Source organism: Stomoxys calcitrans, chromosome 5, assembly GCF_963082655.1.
Source record: "Stomoxys calcitrans chromosome 5, idStoCalc2.1, whole genome shotgun sequence".
Classification (NCBI taxonomy): Eukaryota; Metazoa; Arthropoda; class Insecta; order Diptera; family Muscidae; genus Stomoxys; species Stomoxys calcitrans.
Window position 1 is genome coordinate 105,668,049 of NC_081556.1, and position 5,429 is coordinate 105,673,477.

A 5,429-nucleotide genomic window follows, 5' to 3' on the forward strand; every position below is an offset into this window, starting at 1 on the left:
AGATGTCATCAATGGGTAGGGGGCCTGATGCCATGATCGTACAATCGTCCGCATATGATACGATCTCTATGCCGTCGGGACATCGGGAACGATAAGAGTGTTCAATGACAGGTTGAGGACAGTGGTAAGGTACTCAACTCCAGGTGAATCCAGATTCTTCAGCATCAATGTAGAGATTCCGTCGGGGCCCAACGCCTTGGAGGATTTGGCGCCACGGATGACATTCGTAACTTCGTCCACGGTAAATTGTGATGGCTGTTCATCGGCTCGGAGACCACGAATACGGCGAATGGCTCTCCTCCTTGCCCTGTCTCTCTCGGGATGCACAATAAATTGACGGTTGAACAACCTGGCGCATCTCTTCGGATCAGTCACGGTTATCTCGCCAAAAGTGACTGAGGTCCTGTCGTCCCGTCTACCGGGGTTCGAGAGTGACTTAACAGTGGCCCACAGTTTGCCTACACCGGTGCCTAAGTTACATTGCTCCAAGTGTTCCAGCCACAAATTCCGCTTATGTTCGTTGACTACCTGTTTATTTCAAGATTCAGCTCGCTGATTCTGGGGTAAGCGGGGTCCATAGCACGAATCTCATCACGCTCGTCTGCGAGTACCACTGCTTGCGCCGGGAAATTGGGTCGCACTTGGGGTATTCGACCGGCTGGTATAAAGCGAGCGGCTGCTGCGTTAATGATGTCTCGGAATTTCCTCTCGGCCACAAGCACATCAGAGGCGGGTGGCAGTTCACTGAAGCGGCGATTGGTATACTCTCTGAAGCCAGTCCAATCGGCCTTCTTATAATTGATAAACGTCCGGCGCTCAGAGGTTATGAAGTCGGGTGGTCGGTCGATGGTGAGAATTATGGGGAGGTGGTCTGACCCCAAAGAGATGACGGTTTGCCAGGATACGTCACTCAGGAGATCAGGGGATGCAATTGAGATGTCTGGCGAGCTGCTGCACCTTCTCGTAATCCTATCTGCTCTGCCACGCTGGTCGTTACCTAGGGGAGAATGCCATGACGTGTGATGCGCATTAAAATCCCCCAGAACCAGACGATTATGGCCAGATAGCAACCCACTTATGTCGGGGTTGTAAGCCTGGCCATTAATCGGGACACAGCTACCAATCGGCGGTATATACACGTTGTATATCTCTATCTCGGCAGTACCAGACCTGACTGCTACCCCCATAATTCCATGTAGGGGTCACTAGCGTCAAGCGCAGGCGAGATAGGTCTATACTGCACGGAATGGTGTATAACGAAGGCCAATCCCCCACCTCCATTCCTTGAGCGATCCTTACGTAGCACATTGTAAGCGTGACAACGGGATCGCTGCGACCAATATGCTCTTCCGACTCATAAAGTCTACGATCTCATCGATCTTGCCACGCAGTCCGTTGCAGTTTAACTGCAAGAACGATACACTTCCCGGCACTGGCCTTGTAACATCTCCTTGCTGGTTATAACGTGCTGACGAATTTTTTTTCTCCAATAGATCCCAAAGATGTTCAATGGGGTTGAGATCCGGTGATTGGGGTGGTGTTTTAAGCTGCTTTGGAGTGTTATATAGAAGCCAAAGCCTAACAACCTCCGATGTATGCTTTGGATCGTTATCTTGTTGGAACCAAAATGTCGTTGCTAACCCTAGTTTAGCAGCACTTGGTTTCAAGTTTTTTTTTTCAAAATATTGAGATAACCCCATTTATCCATTTTGCACTCAATAAATTCTAATTGACCCACTCCACTAGTAGCCATACGCCCCCACACCATAAGTTCACCACATCCGTGCTTCACCATCCCAACTAAATTTTGTTTTTCTGACAGTTTCGGCACAGATGCTTTTTTTAAACATTGTTTTAATATTTTCAACAATTTTGGGTGATGTTATACGAGGGTTGTTGCTTTGCCATATTAATCACTTTGCGTTCTTCTCTAACGGATAATTTTTTTTCGACGCCCATGCCGAGGCTTTGAAGTTATAATGCCGGTGTCTTTGTAATTATTAATTACGCGCTGGACAAAAGAATACGTTCTTCCAACTGTTCCACCAATATTTCTAAAGCTTTGTCCTTCTTTCCACAATTTAATAACTATTTTTTCTTTCACATATGCATATTTCTTTTCCTTTAGTTTCCATGTTTCCAAATTTATTAATTAAAAAAAAAAACCACGTGTAACTATCACTTGTTATGATAATGAACTGAAACTGATCAAAAATAAGAACAAGCATCATAAAAAGTAACAGTACTTTGGAAGTAAACAAAGTGAACGCAGACTTTTTGGTTGTCATAATTTCTTCTTATGAGACAAAAGTACCGTTAAGACAAAAAAGCAAAAGCAAACTTGTATTTTTGTTTTTGTTTTCTAATTTAAGAAATATACAGAAACAACATATACAAAAAAACTTAACTTTATTTATTTTTATACCCTCCACCATAGGATAGGGGGTATACTTATTTCGTCATTCTGTTTGTAACTTCTCGAAATATTCGTCTAAGACTCCATAAAGTATATATTCTTGATCGTCGCGACATTTTATGTCGATCTTGCCATGTCCGTCCGTCTGTCTGTCTGTCGAAAGCACGCTATCTTCCGAAGGAGTAAAGCTAGCCGCTTGAAAATTTGCACAAATATTTCTTATTAGTGTAGGTCGGTTGGTATTGTAAATGGGCCATATCGGTCCATGTTTTGATATAGCTGCCATATAAACCGATCTTGGGTCTTGACTTCTTGAGACTCTAGAGTGCTCAATTCTTATCCGATTGGAATGAAATTTTGCACCACGTGTTTTGTTATGATATCCAACAACTGTGCCAAGTATGGTTCAAATCGGTCTATAACCTGATATAGCTGCCATATAAACCGATCTTGGGTCTTGACTTTTTGAACCTCTAGAGAGCGCAATTCTTATCCGATTTGAATGAAATTTTGTACGACGGATCCTCTCATGACCATCAACATACATGTTTATTATGGTCTGAATCGATCCGTAGCCCGATACCGCTCCCATATAAATCGATCTCTCTATTTTACTTCCTGAGCGCCCAAAGGGCGCAATTCTTATTAGAATTGGCTGACATTTTACACAGGTCTCCAACATATAATTTAATTGTGGTCCAAACCGGACCATATCTTGATATCGCTCTATAGCAGAGCAAATCTTTTCTTATACCGTTTTTTGCCTAAGAAGAGTTACCTGGAAAAGAACTCGACAAATGCGATCCATGATGGAGGGTATATAAGATTCGGCCTTCATTTAAACTCCTTATTGGAAAAGTCAGCAAATATGTCCGGTTTGGGGTATTGGTCCTAAATATTTTGTTCCTTTCTCTGTAAGACCCAAATTGTCTTGGTGAGCAAATACGGGATGTTATGGTGGTGGGGCATCCCCTAGACAGTTGGTTCCTAATGTTGATATCAGATACGTGGTATATTCCCAAATACCTTTAATTTGAGCCCCATATTTCCATAGTCGGCAAACATGATATTCTTGGGGATGTTTTGGGGGATGGGCTGCCCATCAGTGAGTTGGCCTTGAAAATATATATCGTATTCCTCTTCCACTATAAAAACCCTCTTATTTGAGCCTCATATTGCAATACTCAGAAAATACTTACTATTTGGGTGTTGTGGGGGTGGGGTAGCCCCATAGGCACTTTTCCCGAATAGTGATATCAGATTCGTGCTTTACTCCCAAAGACCTTTCATTTGAGCCCCATATTGCTATGGTCGTAAATTTGTCCCCTTTGGGGGGTGTTTTTGGTGAGAGGCAACCCCCCAAACACTTAGTCCCATATTTGGATATCAGATTCGTATTCTACACTCAAACACCTTTTGTTTAAGCCCCATATTCCCATGACCAGTAAATAAGTGATGTTTGGGGGGTGTTTTTTTGGGGAAGGGGCGGACCCCCAGAAACTTGGTCAAACATTTGGATATTAGATTCGAATTCTACTCGCTAATACCTTTTATTTGAGCCCCTTATTGTCATGGTCGGTAAATATGTCCAACTTAGCGGTGTTTTGGGGGTTGGGGTGGTCCCCCTAACACTTGGTCCGACAATTGGATATCAGATACGTTTTCTTATTCTAAATACCTTTCATTTGAGTCCCATATTGTCGTGATTGATCTAAATATATGTTTGGTAGTTTTTAGGGTGGGGCGACCCCCCTAGGTACCCCATCCGAAATTTGGGTTCCAAATTTTTATTTTTGGGGTACTATATGAGAGCACACAATATTTCGCTTAAATCGTACCACCCATCTCCGAGATCTGGCGTTTCTGAAAATTAAGGTAAGGGGGAGGGTCCACCCACCCTTTGTAATTGGTGCATAGGGTGGATGCATTTTCAATCTTGCCTTACGTCACTACGGGAGTATAGTAGCATTGAATCTGTTGCAACGTGTTGTGCAAACATAGACAACTGTGGTTCACAAGCGTCGTTTTCGTCGCCTTCAGCGTCCTCGTCGGCGGACTATGTGACCCCTACGACTTCTTTCGTGCGGCAATATACTCAACAGCAGCACCCCAGGCCCAATATTGTTGTTGTACCCACATTATCGTGTAGAGGTGGCGATCCTAGTCAAGCTCCTGTAGGTGAGCAAACCCGCGGTATCAGTGTCGCCATTGGTTATTTAAAGGCGCCAATAACTCGCCTTGTCATATCGGACATCATAGGCACTCAGTGCCGCCAGATCTCTCACTGAGACTCTCCGCTCGATACCGTTGATTGTCCGCGACTGCCGTTGCAGCTACTCCGTATGGAGCATTCCACTATCTGCAACCCGTTGACGCGCACGGTAGCTCGCAGCTAAGCTTCTCGTGACAGCAATGAACACCACATAGAGGTCCACAGATCGGACCTCTATGTTCCAGCCTGTGTGGTGCTCATAGCTATCCCGTGCAGGGCCCCAAAATTGCTGGGCGAGTGCCGGGAAGTGTATCATTCTGGCAATTGCATTGCAACGGTTTCTGACCCAAGATCGACGGGATAGAATTTTTTCTGAGTCGGAGGAGCATATTGGTGGCAGCGATCCAGAAGACAAAGCTGACCAACATCAGCCTACACTCCATGGCATTCTCCTCTTGGTAACGAACAGCGGGGCATAGTTTTGGAAGAGCAGATTTAAGGCTCTACGTTTTGCATGGTGAATGTACCCTCACGATCGGGTACAACAATTCGCCAGAGATTTTCATCGCATCTTCTGATCTCCTAATCTCCTGAGCGACGTATCCGGGCAAGCCGTAATTTCTTTGGGATCATACTAACTCCCCATAATTCTCATCGTCGACCGACCACCCCACTTCATAACCTCTTAGTGCCGGACGTTTATCAATCAGAAGAAGGCCGATAGCGTCGGCTTCAGAGAGTGCACCAATTGCCACTTTGGTGAACTAACTTTCAAACTCCCCTTTCAAAAATAAATTCACA